Genomic DNA, 22,192 nt, shown 5'->3' with positions numbered 1-22,192 from the left:
GCAACCAGTATTACAATGAACGTTCAAACAAGCAATGCATATTTTGCAATATTTTCTGTCATGTGATAGCCATTTGAACAAAATCCGTCCCTCAGAATATTATGTGGTCAGAGTCGCAATATTACAGAAACTGTTATTTATACATCGTGTGTGCATTACGAAAAGGGAAATAGAGAGGTTACGTTTTCTACGAACGACGAAGTACGACAACGATGACTTATATTTTCAGTTTGAGAGTAGCATGATGTTTTAACGCTTTAACTAATGTCACGTATGTGGCAAGTTTGCAAAAAATCGAAATTTATGCAACGTTTGCGACCAAGCGAAAAGATTGACTGAAGAATGCAACACATATATAGCTTTGCGTAATATTTGACATGAAACCATGCGTACGCTGGTGGCCATCTTGAATCACGCTCGAAACCACGAAAATCACGAGATTGGCCTTGACCCCCTTCCTGAAAGTCTTCCTTCATTGAGCCAGAAGTTGACTCCGCAAAAACTTCGCGAAGTCTTTTTACCGACAGTTTAGTGCCAAAGCTAATTCATGCAGCGGCGAGTTTTGTGCTCGCTTCGCGAAGTCGACTTTGCCAAATTAGATTCGTGCTTAAATTGTCGAAGAGGCCAAAACGCAACCAAGTGCTGTGTCGGTGTTGCATTTTTTTTTTAACGTAATGAAGTACCGTTTCGTTAGGTAAACTCGGTACTCAGATGGCAAAAATCAAAAAGCACAGTCCCGGTGTAGGATCCGGTCCGGTCCCCCCTCTGAAGTAGTCCCCCGGGGGACCAATTCGTGGCAAAAACTGCTCTATAATGGTCCCCCCTTAGACATCCAGCCTCGTTTTTCTTGTTACAATGTTAGTAATGTTACCAGCAATTTCAGAGAAAAGAAAGGAAAGAATCAGAGACTGGTTTCATTTCTTCTTATCAGTATTTATTTATTATTCATTTTATTTCATGTGATTTTTCTTTTGAACGGCATTATAAATCAGATCTATTTTATTTTCTGCAAAATATAGTCAAACAAAGAGATTGCTGTCTGTGCACTACATAATACCGGACGAAGATATAGATTGAAAATGGCTTGAATGCCTAAGAAAAACGAGGCTGGATGTCTAAGGGGGGACCATTATAGAGCAGTTTTTGCCACGAATTGGTCCCCCGGGGGACTACTTCAGAGGGGGGACCGGACCGGATCCTACACCGGTTTCCTGTGAAGACGCTTCGGCACACCGCCGTCGCCGATCTGACCAGACTCAGTTTGACATGGTATAAGACCACCACTCCACTTGGTCTTATCCCAACAATCACCAGCATGGCCTTTCTCTGTGTAGAGTTAGTGGAAGTTTTTGATGAATCGACTTCTCATAGGCCACAATCCTCAGTCAATAATAGCAAGTTAATAAATAAAAAATCCAACTCTGCTTGCACACTTGATGAAGCAGTCAGAATGTTGATTATGGTATGCAGTGTTCAAAGTGAAGGGAATGCTTTTATCCCATAATTTATGGAATCCTGGTCAGATCTGAGACAGTGACTAGCTGTGCATGTACCGGTCGGTGACACTCAGCTGAATTGCTTGCCCACTGCAGGGGCGGATTAGGGGGGGGGGGGGGATTACAGGGGTTCCGGACCCCCCCCCCCCCCCCCCCGGCTGTAAAAAAAAAATTAATACTAACTTTAAAAGAAATAATGAGTGGCTGCTGACACCAGTTGATCATGTTTAAAATCAAGGATAAGCCATAAATTGTTCATAGAATAGCTAAAACTCTTCAGCTTCTGGGGGGCAAAGACCACCAGACCCCTCAACAGGGCCTTGCCCATGTACCCCCACAAGGGGTCTACCTCTGGACCCCAGGTTGTTACCCCCCCCCCCCCCCCGCCCCCCCCCCCCCCCCCCCCCCCCCTCTGGCTTAACTGCTCCGCCCCTGCACTGGTTATCTCGTGAAGATTCAATAGAACGATTTAAGTCAAGTGAAACAAAAACGAACACGCCTGTATCCGATAACAAGCCGCACAGGATGTTCGTAACCGATGTACATTTGTTGTTCACAGAAAACGTAACTTCTCCATTTTGACTGTGCTAAATGTTGTGTAACGTTTTACATGCAATGACGCTTCATGTTACGCTTTACAAGAACAGAAGTTGAATTATGTGGTACAGTATTTGAGAAAAGTATATTCAATTATAATCATCTCGACCTTAATTTTGACTGGGTTTGGATTATTTCAGTCTTCTTTTTCTCATCTTTTTCAAGAGATGTTTGTGTATGCTTTGGGGAAATTCATATGAATAAAGGAAAGCGAAAAACAAAGTCAGTGTGTGTGTGTGTGTTTGTGTGTGTGTGTGTGTGTGTCTGTGTGTCTGTGTGTCTGTGTGTCTGTGTGTTTGTAGTGTGTACTGATACTGACACATTACATGCATACTCTCTCTCTCTCAGTCTCTCTCTATCTTTCTCTCTCTACATTAGATTGCGAGAGAGCTAAACTGATGAGAAACAGAGAGACAGAGGGAGTGACTAAGACAGAGTGAGAAACTGAGAGAGAGAGAGAGAGAGAGAGAGAGAGAGAGAGAGAGAGAGAGAGAGAGAGAGAGAAAGAGAGAGAGAGAAGACAAGACAAGACAAGACAAGATATGACTGTATTATTGAGGGTAATAGATAAGCAAGAATATATGCGTTTTTACGTCCAGCCTTCGCGCTAAGATAGGATCAACAAGAACATAAAACAATATAATCAAAAAACTGTCAAAGCAAACTTAAAGGCACAGTACGCCTCCCGTAAACCACCACAGATACTGTCAGGCTTTTCCACACAGTACAAACACCCTTCCATTGGAACGCTCACCAAACGGGAACATCCTAGGTGCCCTACGTAAAGAGCGAGCAATTTTTAAAGAATTAATTTTGCGGATTGTCTCAGTAGACAATCGGACCGTGGTGCGTTTTGGTGCTAGACCTAACTTTTAAAAATCTAAATAATAAATTGACAGCTTGTTACACAAACATTCTTAAATCATAAAAGAATTCTTTTTTCATCAAGACAAGATCAGAAACGTACAAAACATCCTTTTTTCCTTCGACAACAGTACTCTGGAACCAACTACCTGAACAAATACAGTTAACTGACTCCCTCGGGGAATTTAAACATTACTTAACAAAAGACGACACACAAATTCCCGTTTACTTCTACAGTGGCAGTCGACAAACACAAATAATCCACACAAAAATGAGACTTAATATTAGTGATCTAAAGAAAGACTTAGTTGAGCGACACCTTGCGGAAAACAGCGTATGCGACTGTGGTGATGGAACAGAAACTGCAACACACTTCTTACTAGAATGCCGTTTACACTTAGCTGCAAGAAACAACACAATCAACAAACTAACCAACAACCTCATACACACAGATATTCTACTTCATGGAAACCCCTCCTTGCAAACAAAAATTAACAAAAAAATCTTTTTAACAGTGCAGGAATTTATTGGACAGTCCGGCCGTTTCGAACAGATAAACATGTAAAGTGAAAGCAAAATCGACACGTCTACTCGTCTCTCTCTCTTCTCTCTCTCTCTCTCTCTCTCTCTCTCTCTCTCTCTCTCTCTCTCTCTCTCTCTCTCTCTCTCTCTCTCTCTCTCTCTCTCTCTCCCTCTTTCTCTCTCTCTCTCTCTCTCACTCTCCCCCTCTCTCCCCCTCCCTCCCTCCCTCTCTCCCTCCCTATCTCTTACTCGCAAACACCATAAATATTATATATGTATTCCCAAACGGATTTTTGTTTTGATGTACAATTTTCATTCAATTTTCTTTTCATGTTTGCAAGCTTTTCATTTAAACTGTACAATAGCCGCCATTTATATTATATGTAATTTTCTAGAAATAGTGAACACCACTATAAGCATTATGCTTGTTGTTGTTTACTCAATATGCGTTTTTTGTAAATAATGCACAAACGTTAAATAAAACAGTTTAAACCAAGACAAGATCAGTACAATTCAAAATTTTGAAAGTTTGAAAAAAGAAAAGCCCGGAAGCAGGGTCACGCAAGGTCGTGGTTCTCGTAGCAGACGACGGTTTATGCCTATCGCCAGTTCCTCTGAACAGTCAAAAGCCATCGCTAGAGTTCTTGTGAACCACAGCCGTTTGTTTGGTGCATAGTCAGAGGTACATAATAACGTGCTATTGCAGATAAGCTCACATCGAGTCGAGGGACTGGGTGGCCGAGTGGTAACGCACTTGCGCTCGGAAGCGAGAGGTTGCGTGTTCAGGCCTGGGTCAGGCCGCAATTTTCTCCCCCCTTTCCTAACCTAGGTGGTGGGTTCAAGTGCTAGTCTTTCGGATGAGACGAAAAACCGAGGTCCCTTCGTGTACACTACATTGGGGTGTGCACGTTAAAGATCCCACGATTGACAAAAGGGTCTTTCCTGGCAAAATTGTATAGGCATAGATAAAAATGTCCATCAAATACCCGTGGGACTTGGAATAAAGTTTAAAAAAATCCATCTCACACGGCATTAAGTCTCAGGAAACATGAATACACGCATGCAGGAAAAAAAAACTTGATATGGGTAGCGCCGTATGTATGGCAGCTCGCTTTCCCCGGGGAGACTGTAAATCTTATCCAATCCAATCCAATCCAATTCAAATTACTAACTGACGACTACATTGTGACTGAAAAAGGGAAACTGTATCACACGGGTTCACGATGGCTCAGGGGTAAGATAAACCACGCAACTTAATAAATTCTTTGCCGAAAATTGCTCGCTCTTTACGGAGGGCACCTGGGATGTTCTCGGTGAGTGTTTAGGGTGTTTGTACTGTGTGTAAAAGCGGCAGCCTGACAGTATCTGTGATGGTTTACGGGAGGCTTACTGTGCCTTTAACACATTATAACTGTACAGACATATTCGGTTTTTCAACTTTGTTCATCTCACCACAGTCACTTTGCTATTTAGATGTTTTGTACATACAGATACAAATTTGAAAAAATTGTCGGTGAATAACGATCGTACTGCATTTTATCATGGGATAAAACATGTAAATTTTTAACATAACTTAATTTAGATCTTCATTGTATTATATTTTGTTTAACATGTATATATATACATTTTAAATGAATTGATGAACACATGTACATTCATCACCTGTTTAGTTGCGTTATGTGTGATATGTAATGGGTTTTTTAAGCTCAGTGTGTGTTTGTTTTATGTTCAAAATAAATTGGCAGTAAGTTCCACAGGGCCGCACCTGTATAAGGAAGGCTTGATTTGAAAGGTCAATACGTGGAGTCGGTGTTATAATTTCCGTCTGTTATAGTTTAAAACAAAATTATCACATAATGTCTCTTGTGCGGCATACCCTGACATCACTTTATGCAATATAACAACTTAAGTATACATTAATCTTGTTTGAAATGGTAATACTTGCAAATTGTTATCATTATATTCTAAAGGAGTGTGATTTTTTCAACATAATAAGCTTAACAGCTCTTATGTGGAGACATAGGAGCAATAGCAAGTCTCTAATATCACTGGCATGATGTGCTTGCTACAGGTGAACAGTAGGCACTGAACTGGTCTTGCACCATATAGGCTGTATTCAATAAATGGGAGGTCCATAATCTGAGAAAGGAAACAATGAATCAAGAAACTAAAACCCAGGTGCACATCTGCGGCACCTGGGGGGTGTACGTGCACACTATCTTGTTCCTGCCTCTTGCCATCTCAGAGGTATGGCGACCATAGACAGACACACACACAGACAGACACTCTCTTTTATTTATATGTAATGTATAGATAGAGGTATAGACTCTGCAAATACTCACTGAAATGGACAGTTGGAGTACCAGGGGAAGCAACTGCGCAAACACGCAGAGAGACTTCCCGAGGCCCGGTTATTTCCCTTATCCGCTTCTGACACATTTAGTGTTCGGACAGACAAATGACAATGACAATGACAATCTTTATTTTTCGAGGGTGACAAGAATAAGCATAGATATGCTTTTTTGCATCTGGCCCTCGCCCTAAAGAGGGACTAAACTATTTCACTATAACTATGACTAGGGGAGAAAAACAATAAATAAAAAATATTTTTTTCCTGCTCAGTGGTAAACTGAACGTCAAGTGTTAACAGACGGACAGACAGAGAGACAGACAGACAGACATCTAAATTTAATACAGTTTGAGATACCTTGAATTCGTACTTTACATCGATAGTCGGAGTCGATTCGTTTACTAGAGACAAACAAGGAAACTTGTCAGATATGACTCCAAACTCCGAAACCAAAGTCGCCGCAAAGAGCATAATTGTAAAGTTATGATGTTGCGCTATATAAATGCTCATTTATTATTATCCCAGCGAAGCTGGAGGTATCCCGTGAACGCTATACTGTAATCGACTTGAGAAATGTGCACACCGAATAATACATGATAAAGAAGGATTCTTTGTGCCCGGCTACGTGCCACAGTTGGAGATGGAAGTTCACCAAAAATGGACCATACTAACAAAAATACGGTGGGTGCAATAGTCGCCCCCATTTTTTCAGCAAACGCCACCCAAGGCCGTTTTGGACGGGTAGAAATTCCGTAGTTTCCAAGTCTATGGATAAAGCTCGCGTAAGAAGAATACGTCACGGTCGAAAGTCTTTGACGTCAATTAATGCATCATGACGTCATGCCTCCCTGAAGTCTTTCTCTCTCGCGCAGTGTGTGTGTTTGTGTTCATTTTGTGCACATGTGTTAGTGTTACTGTGTGTGTGTGTGTGTGTGTGTGTGTGTGTGTGTGTGTGTGTGTGTGTGTGTGTGTGTGTGTGTGTATGCGCGCGCACGCGTGCATGTGTCTGTACTCGTGTGTGTGTAAGTGTGTGTGTGGGCATAAGTGTATGTGTGTGCGTGTATGTGTGTTTGTTTGTAAAGGTGGGTATGTCCGTCTGTCCATATGTGCGTATGGGTGTGTGTTTTGTGTGTATGAAGTTTTTTTGTGAGAGAGTGAGTGAGTGCGTGTTAGTGAGTATGTGTGTGTGTGTGACTTGGGGTGTGTGTGTGTGTGTGTGTGTGCGTGTGCAGGGCCGGACCCAGGGGGGGGGTTCCAGGGGTTCCGGAACCCCACCCCTGGAAAAAGCATGTACCTTGCTTTGAGTGTTTGTTTTTTTTACTAGTTTTAGCACCAAAACAATGCTGCTCTTAACCCTCAAAACAAGGCCCAGAATGCACCAGATTGCACAGATTTTAACCGTTTTTCAAAAATGTTCCGGGGGAGCATGCCCCCGGACCCCCCTAGTTCGCGCGCCTGTTTTGCAGGCGCGCGCTTGTGGCTTCGCCACTTCGCTAATTTGCCCCCCCAAAAAAGGAGGAACCCCCCCCCCCCCTTACAACTCATTTGGTCCGGCCCTGCGTGTGTGTGTGCGTGTGTGTGTGTGTGTGTTTGAGAGAGAGAGAGAGAGAGAGTGTGTGTGTGTGTGTGTGTGTGTGAATGTGTGTGTGCATGAGTTTGTGTGTATGTTTGTGTGTGTATGAGTGTGCATATGTGTTTGTTTGTAAAGGTGTGTGTGTCCGACTGTCTATGTACGTATTTGTTTGTTTGTTTGCTTAACGCCCAGCCGACCATGAAGGGCCATATCAGGGCGGTGCTGCTTTGACATATATAACGTGCGCCACACACAAGACAGAAGTCGCAGCACAGGCTTCATGTCTCACCCAGTCACATTATTCCTACACCGGACCAACCAGTCCTAGCACTAACCCCACAATGCCAGACGCCAGGCGGAGCAGCCACTAGATTGCAAATTTTAAAGTCTTAGGTATGACCCGGCCGGGGTTCGAACCCACGACCTCCCTTACCACCCAGTAGGCCAACCGTGCCGGTCTATGTGCGTATAAGTGTGTGTTTTGTGTGTGTATGATATTTGTGTGAGTCAATGTGTGTGTGGTTGTGTCAGTGTGTGTGTGTGTGTGTGTGTGTGTGTGCGTGCGTATGTACAGTGTGTGTGTGTGTGTGTGTGTGTGTGTGTGTGTGTGTGTGTCTGTCTGTTTGTATAAGAGAGAAAGAGAGAGAGAGAGTGGGTGGGTGTGTGTGCGTAAGTGTATGTGTGTGTGCATGTGTGTTTGTTTGTAAAGGTGTTTATGTCCGTCTGTCTATATGTGCGTATGGGGGTGTGTTTTGTGTGTATGAAGTGTGTGTGAGAGAGTGAGTGAGTGCGTGTGAGTGAGTGTGTATGTGTGTACGTGTGTAACTTGGGGTGTGTGTGTGTGTGTGCGTGTGCGTGTGTGTGTGTGTGTAAGAAAGACTGAGAGAGAGGGAGAAAGAGTGTGTGTGTGTGTGTGTGAATGTGTGTGTGCATGAGTTTGTGTGTATGTTTGTGTGTGTATGAGTGTGTATATGTGTTTGTTTGTAAAGGTGTGTGTGTCCGTCTGTCTATGTGCGTATTTGTTTGTTTGTTTGTTTGTTTGCTTAACGCCCAGCCGACCACGAAGGGCCATTATTATCAGGGCGGTGCTGCTTTGAGATATAACGTGCGCCACACACAAGGCAGAAGTCGCAGCACAGGCTTCATGTCTCACCCAGTCACATTATTATGACACCGGACCAACCAGTCCTAGCATGCACTAACCCCATAATGCCAGACGACAGGCGGAGCAGCCACTAGATTGCCAATTTTAAAGTCTCAGGTATGACCCGGCCTGGGTTCTAACCCACGACCTCCCGATCACGGGGCGGACGCCTTACCACTGTAGGCCAACCGTGTATGTGCGTATGAGTGTACGTGTGTGTTTTGTGTGTATGAGATTTGTGTGAGTCAATGTGTGTGTGTGTGTGTGTGTGTGTGTGTGTGTGTGTGTGTGTGTGTGTGTGTGTGTGTGTATGTGTGTTTGTTTGTAAAGGTGTTTATGTCCGTCTGTCTATATGTGCGTATGGGGGTGTGTTTTGTGTGTACTGATGAAGTGTGTGTGAGAGAGTGAGTGAGTGCGTGTGAGTGAGTGTGTATGTGTGTACGTGTGTGACTTGGGGGGTGTGTGTGTGTGTGTGAGTGCGTGTGAGTGAGTGTGTATATGTGTACGTGTGTGACTGACTTGGGGTATGTGTGTGTGTGTGCGTGTGTGATGTGTGTGTGTTCGTGTGTGTGTGTTCGTGTGTGTGTGTGTTTGAGAGAGAGAAAGAGAGAGAGTAAGAGAGAGGTTTGTCTTTCGCTGGGGTATGCAGTGCCTTGGCGTTGCACATCTACTTAATCCAAGCGGAGCGCGGGCGAAGCCCGCGCGTAGCGAGGTAGTTTTTTTTTTCATCTCCCAGCACTGAAATTTTTTTTGCCAAGTGGTGTCTGTCTGGACATTGTTCTAGAATTCATCTTTTAGCACAATATTAGCGACACTGTTTGGACAATTCTATTAAAATTAGGCGTACAAACTGATTTTGTTTCGGGGAATCCTCTCAGAGGATCAGAATTTTCATATAATATCATCGGAAGCTGTTACAACGGGAAAATGTGAAACTTTTGTCACTTTTTAACATGGAATTTCATCTTTGAGCGTTTCAAGCGGACTTTAATAAAATAGTTATTTGCGAATTAAGCAGCGGAAGACACTCACCGGTTCAACATGTGTATGGTCATTAAACCTCAAAACATTTCAGTAAGTGGTTTAGACAAACACCTCCGCCATGTGAGGGTGACTGGTTTGTAGCTGAAGAGTTTTTTTCTAAAGTGTGTTCTAAATACAAATGACGTACTGGTAATGATGTAATGAGTTGTTCTAATCTTGTTCTTGGAACTCTTGCTGTTCCAAGCTTGTTCTTAGCAAGTCTTGGTGACGAGAACAAAGACTATCAATGAAATCTTTAGAAATAACCTCTGACAACGACGACGATGACGACGACGACGACGATAACAACAACAACAACAAATGACATCGACGACGACGACGACGACAACAACAACAACAACAACAACAACAACAACAACAACAACAACAACAAAAACAACAACACGAGAACAACAACAATCACGACAACGAACATGACAACAACAACACCAACAACTACGACGACAACTACAACGACTGGGTTATGATGACATCACCAATGATTTAAAGGCCGTTAAAAAATCGTTAAATCCTATTTCTTCACTGATTCTTATGAAATTTTAAAGGTAGGTTTGTTGTCCCCAACTTATTTTCACTCCATACTTTTCCAGAAGAAAAACATAATTTTGGCAGTTAAAAACCGTTAAATTTCAATTCTTCACCGATATTTATGAAATTTTGTGGGTAGGTTCGTTGTCCCCAACTGATTTTCACTCTATACTTTTCCAGAAGAAAGACATAATTTTGGCAGTTAAAAAACGTTAAATTTCAATTCTTCACCTATCTTTATGAAATTTAGTGGGTGGGTCCGTTGTCCCAAACTGAATTTTAAGACATACTTTTCCAGACAAAAAACCTTATTTTTGGCAGTTAATAACCGTTAAATCTCAATTCTTCATCGATATTTATGAAATTTTGTGGGTAGGTTCGTTGTCCCCAACTGATTTTCACTCCATACTTTTCCAGAAGAAAAACATAATTTTGGCAGTTAAAAACCGTTACATTTAAATTTTCACCTATCTTTATGAAATTTAGTGGGTGGGTCCGTTGTCCCAAACTGAATTTCAAGACAAACTATTCCAGTCAAAAAAACTTATTTTTGGCAGTTAAAAACCGTTAAGTCTCAATTCTACACCGATATTTATGACATTTTGTGGGTAGGTTTGTTGTCAGATTTGACATGATGGCAGAATTGAAAGTGTGAGATATCCTGATGTTTCACAATTTATGCTGCATAATTCAGCCCCATAGGCGCTTGAATTTTAGGTGGAGTTGGGTTTTTTTTCAGCCCAAACCAGTAACCCCCACATGGTTTTCATGTCCCTTTCTGAGAGACTTCAAGAAGTTTCAATTTGACGTCATGATTAGCCTGCCGCATTAGCAAGTATGAAAACACGTCATCGATGACACATTTTAAGACAGAGAGAGAGAGAGAGAGAGAGAGAGAGAGAATCATGTACACACATATGGACGACTTCGCTTGGGGTATGTACTGCCCGGCAGTACACATCTACTTAATTATTATTATTATTATGTGCAACACGCATTCTCGGCCCACTGTGCACACCTCTGACTGCACCATGTCATGCGCACTGACACAGGATCTACGCATGCGCAGGCTATTCGCAGCAGACGCCATTTGCAGACGTGTATAGACCGAGCTATGGGGAGTCAGCAAACATTGTTGGACGCATTGCAAATATTGCTTGTGAGTAAGTATCGAATCTGTTTTGTTGTGTTGGTACGCACAGTCTGCCAACAGTAACGCACGTGTTTCTGCACGGTGTTCAGAGCATTGCTCATCAGTCAGTCAGTCAGTGTAGCAATAGTAGTAGCATGAACCAAGGATAATGAACCAAGGATATTTTATTTTAAAGCTGTGGTCTATTTATGACTTTCCGGGGCTAAGAGGTTGAAAAATAGGGACAAAATCATGTACATATTTCTGTACAGCAAACACTATCCGAAACCCTACCTTATACGGCGTGTATGACCTTGTTGCAGTGGTAACATCCGGTTTGCTCTCTCAAGACTGATCATATTTGTGACCCTCCACCACGGAATGAGTCGCATGTCACCTTTTCATGATTTTCATATTTTTACATTTTCTTAAAGAGTTCTTTATTCTCTATCCAGTGGTGAAAACCGTTTTAGAAAAGAGTGAACACTTTTCGAGTTATAAGCCTGTGACTAAGGTGACCCTCACCCTGTTAGTGTTACCAGACACTCCCCAGACTTATATTATGCCTAGCGCAGAACCGCGTGAGGTGACATGCGACTCATTTCGTGGTGGAGGGTCACATTTTATCGAAGTGGATTCACAACGCGCGGCGCGTTGTGCAGCGTTGCGATTTACAACGCGCGGCTCTACGAGGAGCGCTGCGACTCACGACGCGCGATGTATTATGCTGTTACATTTTCTTCACAATAAAACGAAAAACAGAGCTCCATTCTCTCTCTCTCTCTTTCAACTGAGTTCACCATATATCGCTCAGGGATCGCGTTTACGCACGATTTTTGCGTATTTGACGCGCTACCCAGGTGTCTGCGTGTTTAGGTGTATTCAGCCACCTGCACTTATGGCAGAATGACCAAGGTCTTTTACGTGCCATTGTGATGACACAGGGGTGGGACATGGCTTCCGTCTCTGGGTCTGCACATAAAGTTGACCGGTGTCCGTCCCGGCCCGAATTCGATCCTGCGACCTTCCGATCACAAGTCCAGTGCTCTACCAACTGAGCTATCATAAATATAATATGAATAAAAACATACTATTTAAACATCAGATAGATTCTAGCAAAATAACGAAACAGTAAACTTGCAACAACACATCAGCCAGTTATGAACAATATCATTCAGATACACAGACATGCACTTTGGGACATGGGTCATTCTCAGAAATGGTGGTACAGTGTGAGTGAGAGGGGTGACACATTTGAAATCATGAAAAAGTAAATTAAAATTATTTCTACCACGACTTTTTTCATCTGAATCTATTCCTGAGACATTAAAGCATTGTTGTATGTCAATAAAAATGGTTTCTATACGTTGGTGTTTTTTTTGTGTGCTTTTCAATTGCGAAGTTCGGCCGTTTCCGGATCGCCGAAGCGTTACACGACTTTCGTGATCAACAATATGTTCAGTCTCATGGCTAAATGCAAACATGCAAACACCAACAAATTACTGCAATCGACAGTCAGGACTTCAGTATTGGACGTAGCAACACATCTTTGCAAAAACTCACGCTGAATTTGAAGTTAGGGGCTTCGAGCAAAAAATTTTGAATGTGGTAATGCATCGTTTCCAGACTCGACGCCCGAACATCGGACAGCAATGTGCTCCATGACTTTACCACATCACGGCTATTTTTAGCTCTTTGGCGCGCAGGAAGTTCGAACAAGAAAATAGTCCTTTGAATCACAGCCAAATATTCACAGAAAACACCAGAATCATATCATTTGCTGAAACTCATGGCGTCGTTTCCTGACCTACGTCACGACTGAAGATGGTTTTTGACTCACATGCGAAGCAAAAGTGAGTCTATGTACTCACCCGAGTCGTCCGTCCGTCCGTCCGGACGTCCGTCCGGAAAACTTTAACGTTGGATATTTCTTGGACACTATTCAGTCTATCAGTACCAAATTTGGCAAGATGGTGTATGATGACAAGGCCCCAAAAAACATACATAGCATCTTGACCTTGCTTCAAGGTCAAGGTCGCAGGGGCCATAAATGTTGTCTAAAAAACAGCTATTTTTCACATTTTTCCCATTTTCTCTGAAGTTTTTGAGATTCAATACCTCACCTATATATGATATATAGGGCAAAGTAAGCCCCATCTTTTGATACCAGTTTGGTTTACCTTGCTTCAAGGTCACAGGAGCTCTTATAAGTTGGATTGTATACATATTTTGAAGTGACCTTGACCCTGAACTATGGAAGATAACTGTTTCAAACTTAAAAATTATGTGGGGCACATGTTATGCTTTCATCATGAGACACATTTGGTCACATATGATCAAGGTCACTTTGACCCTTATGAAATGTGACCAAAATAAGGTAGTGAACCACTAAAAGTGACCATATCTCATGGTAGAAAGAGCCAATAAGCACCATTGTACTTCCTATGTCTTGAATTAACAGCTTTGTGTTGCATGACCTTGGATGACCTTGACCTTGGGTCAAGGTCACATGTTTTTTGGTAGGAAAAATGTGTAAAGCAGTTCTTAGTGTATGATGTCATTGCTATGTAAAGGTCAAGGTCAAGCATGTGAGTCGTATGGGCTTTGCCCTTCTTGTTACTAAATTGTCGAGCCTGCAAAGCTTTGTCACAAACTTACACACCGCGGTTGGCGACAATGTAGCGTCGGAAAGATATCGAGTGCAACAGTTTCTCAACGCGCGAAGTTTAGCGGCAACAAAGTAGCCAAGAAGTTCTCGTATCTTCTGATCGTCGATGTTCGACATTCATCAAGTACTTAAAATGGGTAATCTGAACGCAACAGGAACTTTCAACAAATACAGCAAACTCCGAGGAATTGTGTTTTGTGTAGTTATTTTGGGTCAGACGGGTTTTGCCGGCAGGAAAGGCCAAAAAGTGCAGATTCATGTCTGTCGCACAGGAACCGAAAGTGGTTCAAGCATTTCGTTTCTGTGTTACGACATTCACCTTAGTCAGTTCCAAATGTCATTTTTTTACCAATATTAGTTGAAGTCCTTACCTTTCATAACTAGAATGTGTTGGGTAGAACACAAAAATACTGCAGAACTGATAAAAAATGCACACAGGATTGAAGGCTTAGGTGGTTTAAAGTTGGAATTTGGTTTCCATGTTACAACATTCATCACGTAAATAACAATTTAAAACGTCTCTTATTCAGCAACCAATTACTCTTTTTGTCTAATTTTTGCATTATTATGTATAGCAAACAATAGACTTCATAGTAAAAACAATTATTTTGTATTTCTTGACACTTTATTTTTTACTTTGTATGTAACACTTTGTACCACCATTTCTGAGAATGACCCACAAACGTTTTGTGTTCATAACTGTAAATCTACTTTCTTTTTTAAGAACTGATTTTTTGTTTAGGTCTTAAAAAGGGGGAATTCATTATTGCTGTAATTTTTTGTTCGGGATTTTAATCCAGTTGTGATGTCTACTTTTTTAGCATAGCGGCCACAGCTGACAGGGGAATGGAGCCACAGAAGTTTACAGATCTTGAGGTGATGTCGCCCTCGACAATGTTCCCGGCTTTTGCGGTCGTCTGGCATGGAGCCGAGACAGCCTGTTAACTGATGCATTCCAAGACAATGGTACATTGGCATGATGTTTTGTTCCATATTCATTTGTAGCACTGAGAAGTTGAGTGCATTCAGTAGACTGAACTATTTTCATTGGGACCCCCCTTTTAAGACCTTCGAATATCTGAGGATATCAAGTCTTAAAACAGAGGTAAATTGACGGGGTTATCATCGCAGAACATCATCCTGAACTCAGGTCAAATTGAGTTCGGCTCATTCTCTCCCTGACCGGACGCTACAGTCCTACGCGAATCGATCAAAACAAACATACAGAGTTATCTCCAATATGGTTTTTGCGAGCACTGATCTAAATTTGAGATTGGTGTTCGCGAGACGAAAATGATTGCAGATTGGCCGACTTCGACAGTGATCTCCGTTCTGTTCTTCACAGTTATGATAAAGACATCATTCTAAGGTCAAAACAAGTCGAAATTTTGGGACTGCTGCCGGAAGGACACCGTAATATATGGTTTCATCACTGTCAACTGGTTACAGAAAAAATCGTCTGCTCCAGTGAACGCCGAAACCAAATGGTTGATTATCACGTGACATTTTTGCCATATTTAGAGTTGTTTGCACAGTATATACAGCCGCGAAAAATAGCTCGCTTGAAACTGTCTTACATGTCAATTCCTTTGTAATTTAAAAATTACAAAACATGAAAAATTATTATTGACGATCGCGAATCTGCTTATATCAATAATACATTACAAAAAGCTCTAAATATGTTTAAAAAAAATCGGTTTCCTTGCCAGACAAGGAAACTTGAGGCATCCTGTCAGGGAGAGAATGAGCCGAACTCATTTTGACCTGAGTTAAGGATGAGCAGAACATCTGATACAGCAAGATCTTAGAAAGGGTCAAGTCTTAGATTGTTTGTTTTTTTAAAGGGGTTCCACTGTATTTTACATAGACACCTGCAAAAACAGAGCATGTGAGTCTGAAATGGAAGAGGGGGGCTCTCCCTGAAAATGAAAGCCCACTTGCCAAAAAACTAGTACATTCGAAATGTGCACCTTAACTTGCTTAGGCCAAAACAAAAAAAAAGTTTGTTTACGGTAACATAGGCCAAAAAAATAGGGTCGGTATGTCGGGGATTTTTTTTATTTATTTTTTTCCCCAAATGCCCCCCCAAAAAAGTCTAGGGTCGCGCGAAAAAAATAGGGTCGGTCGGGTTACCGTAAACAGACTTTTTTTCTTTTTTGGCTTTAAGACAGCAAGGGGGAAAATCAAAGAAACAGAAAGCTAAAAAATCAAAGAAACAGACATTTTGAATGGGAACTGTTTAATTTTTCCTCTCTGACAAAACTTTTTAACTTTCTCATGGGACTATACTGAGAGTGTGTGATTGACGGTTCCAAGTACCCGTAGCATGGTGAGGATGTAACATTGCAAGATGTTTTCCTGCCTAGAGCATGACTGTGTGCACATCCTGTGATCAGCATGAATTCCTTTGGTTCTGGAATAATCTTGTGTACAAATGTGGGTAATGTATGCGTCATAATTTTAATAAAGAAAGCCATTCTGTAGTGCCGTTAAACTAACGTCATTACTGCAAGATTATGTGAGTTTGACCTACAGTATTTGAGATGAGGTGCATGTGAGGTGAGTCCAAAGGAATTTCATTTCATGCCTGTAACATACAGTGACTTTAAAAAAAAATTTTTTTTATAACTCATGAGTTGTCTTGTCATTTCAGTTGGGGCTGTGGATGTGAGACTTCAAGGAATGCATTCAACCCTCTGTCGTTTCCTGGGGCAAATTGTCAGTTTGAGACGTAGTTAAGAAAAAAATCAACAACAAAAAATACTTGCATGAACGACAGTTCAATCATCTATTATTCATTTATATTTACACACCAAGTTTTAGCTTTGGAAGTTAATTGGTTTAAATGCATTTCATAAATTGATGTATACAATCACAAAATCCCTGGCTGCGATTCAGTGTTCCCCTTGGCTGCATTCCAGTATTCTTGTCGGCTGCGATCCAGTGTTTACAAATACTGTTTCAAGTAGATTGACTCAGTTTAGATGGGGTTTGACCTCTTGAACATTTTGTTTAGAGTGTTCGCGAAGGACCAGGAATGGGGTAATCTACTTAAAGTGAACAAATAGGCAAGTGTATTATCTCAACTTTCTGCACTTTAAAGTAAAGAAATGGGTAGAGGTAAGTTAAAATGAATACTTATGCTTTGCTTCAAACAATTATTTTGAGAAAAATATAAGGACTGTGAACGACGCTTGATGTGATTTCTCACCTTGTTTTGGGGCTCTCACTGGTTCGCAGCCAGGGAAGAACAACTTTTGGTCAACTTGTAAAATGTACAGAACAGCATAACTTATTGGATCAAAAACGTGTGTCGGTGACCGAAAGAGTACTTGGAACACTATATAATACTCAAAACTTTTGTTGTAATGACAGAAGCACGTACCTCATGCAATTCCACGACATGTTTTTCCATGAGAAAAAACCCACATGCTAGCTTTTTAGAGAAGCAACATCACTTTGCCGACTTCTGAGGCTGTAGAGCTGGAGTTGGCATAAGCCTGAAGCCTAATCTTCGGTCACTCAGATCTTGTGAACACTGTGTTTTGTGTGGTGCCTTTTCCTGTGAGGACACACAATTACAGTGTTTTAGTTACACATTTCAAGCAGAAATTCAGCATGAAAACCCAAAACACAGTTGACAAATGTGCAAAACTTGTGTAGCACAATTAGCTGTGCTTGGCACAGCACAGTACTTTTTCACACTGTTCTATGCTGAAGGCAACTCAGTGCTGTGCACAGCATATCTTATTCTTAAGAACAACCTTTGGTAAACTTGTAGAATGTACAGAACAGCATAATGTGTCGGATCAAAAACGTGTGTCGGTGACCGAAAGAGTACTTAGAACACTATATAATACTCAAAACTTTTGTTGTAATGACTGAAGCAGGTACCTGATGCAATTCCACGACATGGTTTTCCATGAAAAAACCCCACATACTAGCTTTTCAGAGAAGCAACACATCACTTTGCAGACTTGCTATAGAGCTGGAGTTGGCATAAGCCTGAAGCCTACGCTAATCTTCGGTCACTCAGATGTTGTGAACACTGTTTTGTGTGGTGCCTTTTCTTGTGAGGACTCACAGTTACAGTGTTTTAGTTACACATTTCAAGCAGAAATTCAGCATGAAAACCCAAAACACAGTTGACAAATGTGTAAACACCCACCACACACACCCCATCCCGGCCCCGGCCCTGGCCCCGGCCCCACCCTCCTTCCTCAAGTTAGGTTGCAAACACCTAATTTATAAGCATGGGTGCCAGAGCTCTTAAAAATTCAGATGTAGAGGTGAATAGTTACATCAAATGTATCCTGTCTACAGGAATGTAATGGGGTGGGTACCCCACGCGGGTTAGGGGGAATAATTTACCCGATGCTCCCCAGCATGTTGTAAGAGGCGACCAACGGATTCTGTTTCTCCTTTTACCCTTGTTAAGTGTTTCTTGTATAGAATATAGTCAATGTTTGTAAAGATTTTAGTCAAGCAGTATGTAAGAAATGTCAAGTCTGGACTGGAAACTTGCATTCTCCCAGTAAGGTCATATATTGTACTACGTTGCAAGCCCCTGGAGCAATTTTTTGATTAGTGCTTTTGTGAACAAGTAACAATTAACAAGTGGCTCTATCCCATCCCCCCCCGCCCTTTACACGTCGCGATATAACCTTGAACGGTTGAAAACGACGTTAAACACCAAAGAAAGAAAGAAAGAATGGGGTGGGCGAGTTTCTGATCAGCTTGGACACCCAATTCTGTATAGTGTTGGAGCAGATCCACCCTTAAACTTCCCTGGTCTCGTAATTTGCAGGTATGCGTGTAACCCGGTTAGAAAGAAAGTCTGGGGCCTTTTGAGTTTTCCCATAATGCGAAGTGTGCATTCGGGTTCTTAAGGCTCTTTTGTTTCATTCACTCAGTCTTGACTCCTGCTTCGTGGTTCTCTTGCGGAATGCTGCCTGGTTGGCGGTCAGTTTTCTGGTCTACAAGTTACGAAGTTTGTTCCTGGTGTGAAACCATTACCATGTGCTTGCTTTCCGGCACCCATGCTGCTGTTTTGCGGGGCTTTGCTACCAGCCCCAGGCCTCAGATCTGGAGGGAGCAGGGTCCAGAACCGGCCACGGGATATCCCATCCCGTGGTTACGCTTGCCACGATCGGGGATCTGCCCACTGTTGATGCTTTCCATATGTAGAACTTGTACAAAATATGAGCAAGGGAGGGAACTTGTGAAGGGATCGGTGTGACCTCTTCTTTCCCCTTATTCTTCAACTTTCACTTTATTTAATCAACAGGAAAATGAGAAATATGGATGTTTTGAGAAATATGGATGTTGTATTTGAATATGTTGTAAATTTTGATGGTGATGGTAAATGTATTTTTTTTTTTTTTATGTAAGAAAAAATTCCTGACTGTTTTGATGTGACAGCTACTTTCTATTGTAATTTAAGGTATTGCCATACTTCGAAGTACAATGACATTATATAATCTGCAGGCAAAAAGTGTTAACGGTGATGATCAAACCTTTTCACTCCCGTGAAATAGCAGGTTACAGCTTGTGCAAAGCAAAGTTTTTGATCCCTGAGAGGAGTCGAACCTGCCTCTTCAATCCCGAAGGATTAACGTTTACCACTAAACTACAGGGATTGTAGATTTTTTTCGCACAAGCTCATCTTTTGTAATGGGAGCACAACAAATACATGTAAAGCATACACCATTTGTTAGCATCACAATGAAAGCATCAAGCAACAACACTGTACTTCAAGAAATGGCACTTGGCATCATAAAAAATATAATGTGCCACTTTAGAAAGCAAAGTTGAGGATGAGCTCGGCTTAGACTGGATTACGGAGGGGTTGCCTGTACAGGAGGTTGAACCAGCTGTACAGGAGGTTGAACCAGCTGTACAGGAGGTTGAACTAGGGTGGGACTGGGGATCATCCTGTAACATTCATTCACATTTTGTTTATATTGCGCTTTTATTCAAAACAAATTGGGCCCTAACTGACAGGTAGAAGTAACATTTTTTTAAAGGGGACAGTATTAACCCTTACACTGGTGCAATTCTGTAACACATGTTACATAGCCACTGGTGAATTAACAGAGAGAAAAATAAAGAAAAACGGTCATGTAGGTTTTCGCATTCATGGGAGGTAATCTGAACCGACCAAACAGACTGAGCCAGTAGCGCGACATATGTTGTGACAACCGGGTGACAGTATACGTAAAGTAGCGCGACATATGTCACGACAACCAGCCTCAGGGTCAATCAAAATCGGATATTTGACAATCAAAATAAATACCATGGGTTTGTATAAACAATTATTTACCTCTTTCACCTTGTCAAGGATGTACTTCCGAAATCTTTTCATGGCCAGTGCTATTTGGCCTTCAACCATGCTGATCCACTGCTTGGTAGCATGGTGGGCATCAAGGGCCATCTTTCGTTCCGCAGCGGTGCCCACTTGTGGATCCGCCAGGAAATCCTTATGTGCCTTGTACCATTGGTACATTTCCTTGAAGGTAAAGGACGTGAACTTCCCTTGGCCATATATCCACATGTCCACGTTCTTTTCAAGAAGACTTGATACTTGGGGGAAAAAATGACACATACGTGACAAGGTAGTCTTTTAGCCACTCGTCACGAATTTTCATCCCCCCAGCTTTTTCTTTCAGATGCTTGTCCACGAGGCTGAAAGAAAAATGTAATATTTTATCGGCACGTTTAATACAAAAGTAAATAATAAGAATTCAATCAAGACTGTTCACATGAATGATGATAGCAAAGTGAGTGCATGTATTGTTGTGTTGCAAGATGCCAAGACTCGAGGTTTTAAAGTAAAATGGGACTTACTATTTCACGTATCCCATGTCATTTTCCAGCATCCACCGGAAGGTCTTGCAGCTATACTGCCCGAATATCAGTCTCAGCTGTCCCAAGTATTGGACTTCGGAGGGTGTCGAAGTCCATTGGTGGCACTGCCGTTTAGCTGAAAATAACAAAGCAAAAGCTTTTAAAAGTTTGAAGTTTTTGTGTTGCTGTGGTTTTATTAAGAAACTTTTAAAACATTTATCATGTACTAATTATACCCAGAGCACTGTTTGTTTGGTATGCTGTCTTGGAGAAATGAGACTGCTATTTATAAGAATTAAGCTAATATATTCACACTATAAAACTGACAAAGAGCAAGCGTGCATACCTCTCTCAATGGCAGTTTCCTCTATGCATTCACAATTTGGAGCAGTCGGTGGCCTCGTTGCGTTTTTGGCCCTACTTCCTTCAATGCTTCTAGTCATCCTGCACTGCTGCCTATCAGCTGGCAGGGTGCTGTTATGGATGCTTAGGGAAGGTATCAGCGGCGTGTTAGTGGATTCAAAACTTTTGTGCTTAGCACTTTCCACATGTCGCTTGCAGTCGAACAAGCCGCTTGCTTTGACCGAAAACACCACGTCACACTGAGTGCAGAATGCATCGAACTTGCTTCAATATGGCAGTCCAGTGGTATCTTGATCTTCAAGAGGTGTTGATATGGACCTCTCTTGCCCAGGAAGTCCACAGTCAGCAAGTGGTGCTTCTGCATCTGAAAGGGTATGCAGGAAAGGGCAAATTCATAGTCATTAGCTTCCTTTCTTTTTTGCAGAAGAAAGAGAAATGAAATGTTTCTGGCTTACTGGTCATGCATTTGGAACCAGTAACCAACTACCAGAGGTCTTCGGCAAATTCATAGTCAAGCTTACTTTCTTTTTTGCAGGAGAAAGAGAAATCAAATGTTTATGGCTAACTGATCATACATGTGGAAGCAGTAACCAAATATACACTGCAAGATGTCTTTTGCAAAATCATTGTCAATATTTAGTACCATGGGTGTTTTTACATTTAGTCAAGTTTTGACTAAATGTTTTAACAGAGGGGGGAATCGAGACGAGGGTCGTGGTGTGTGTGTGTGTGTGTGTGTTGAGCGATTCAGAGTAAACTACTGGACCGATCTTTATGAAATTTTTCATGAGAGTTCCTGGGTATGATATCCCCAGACGTTATTTTCATTTTTTCGATAAATGTCTTTGATGACGTCTTATCCGGCATTTTGTAAAAGTTGAGGCGGCACTGTCACACCGCCCCCTGCGGGTTAGGGGGAAGAATTTACCCGATGCTTCCCAGCATGTCGTAAGAGGCGACTAACGGATTCTGTTTCTCCTTTTACCCTTAAGTGTTTCTTGTATAGAATATAGTCAATGTTTGTAAAGATTTTAGTCAAGCAGTATGTAAGAAATGTTAAGTCCT

At 41.8% G+C, this 22,192-nt stretch overlaps 2 long non-coding RNA genes across 2 annotated transcripts in view; both read left to right on the top strand.

Annotated features, from left to right (window-relative positions):
* Nucleotides 1–22,192, top strand: part of LOC138950679 (uncharacterized) — a 363,039-nt gene that overhangs the window by 115,277 nt on the left and 225,570 nt on the right. The gene's annotated exons all lie outside the window — the stretch shown is intronic.
* Nucleotides 11,194–20,298, top strand: LOC138950676 (uncharacterized). Its single transcript, XR_011450766.1, has 3 exons — nucleotides 11,194–11,281; nucleotides 14,740–14,884; nucleotides 16,572–20,298. It is a non-coding gene; the product is annotated as an uncharacterized lncRNA (long non-coding RNA).

The sequence above is a fragment of the Littorina saxatilis genome, linkage group LG16 (assembly GCF_037325665.1).
Source record: "Littorina saxatilis isolate snail1 linkage group LG16, US_GU_Lsax_2.0, whole genome shotgun sequence".
NCBI lineage: Eukaryota > Metazoa > Mollusca > Gastropoda > Littorinimorpha > Littorinidae > Littorina > Littorina saxatilis.
The sequence above is the reverse complement of the archived record's forward strand: the minus strand, read 5'-3'. Positions and strand labels throughout refer to the sequence as shown.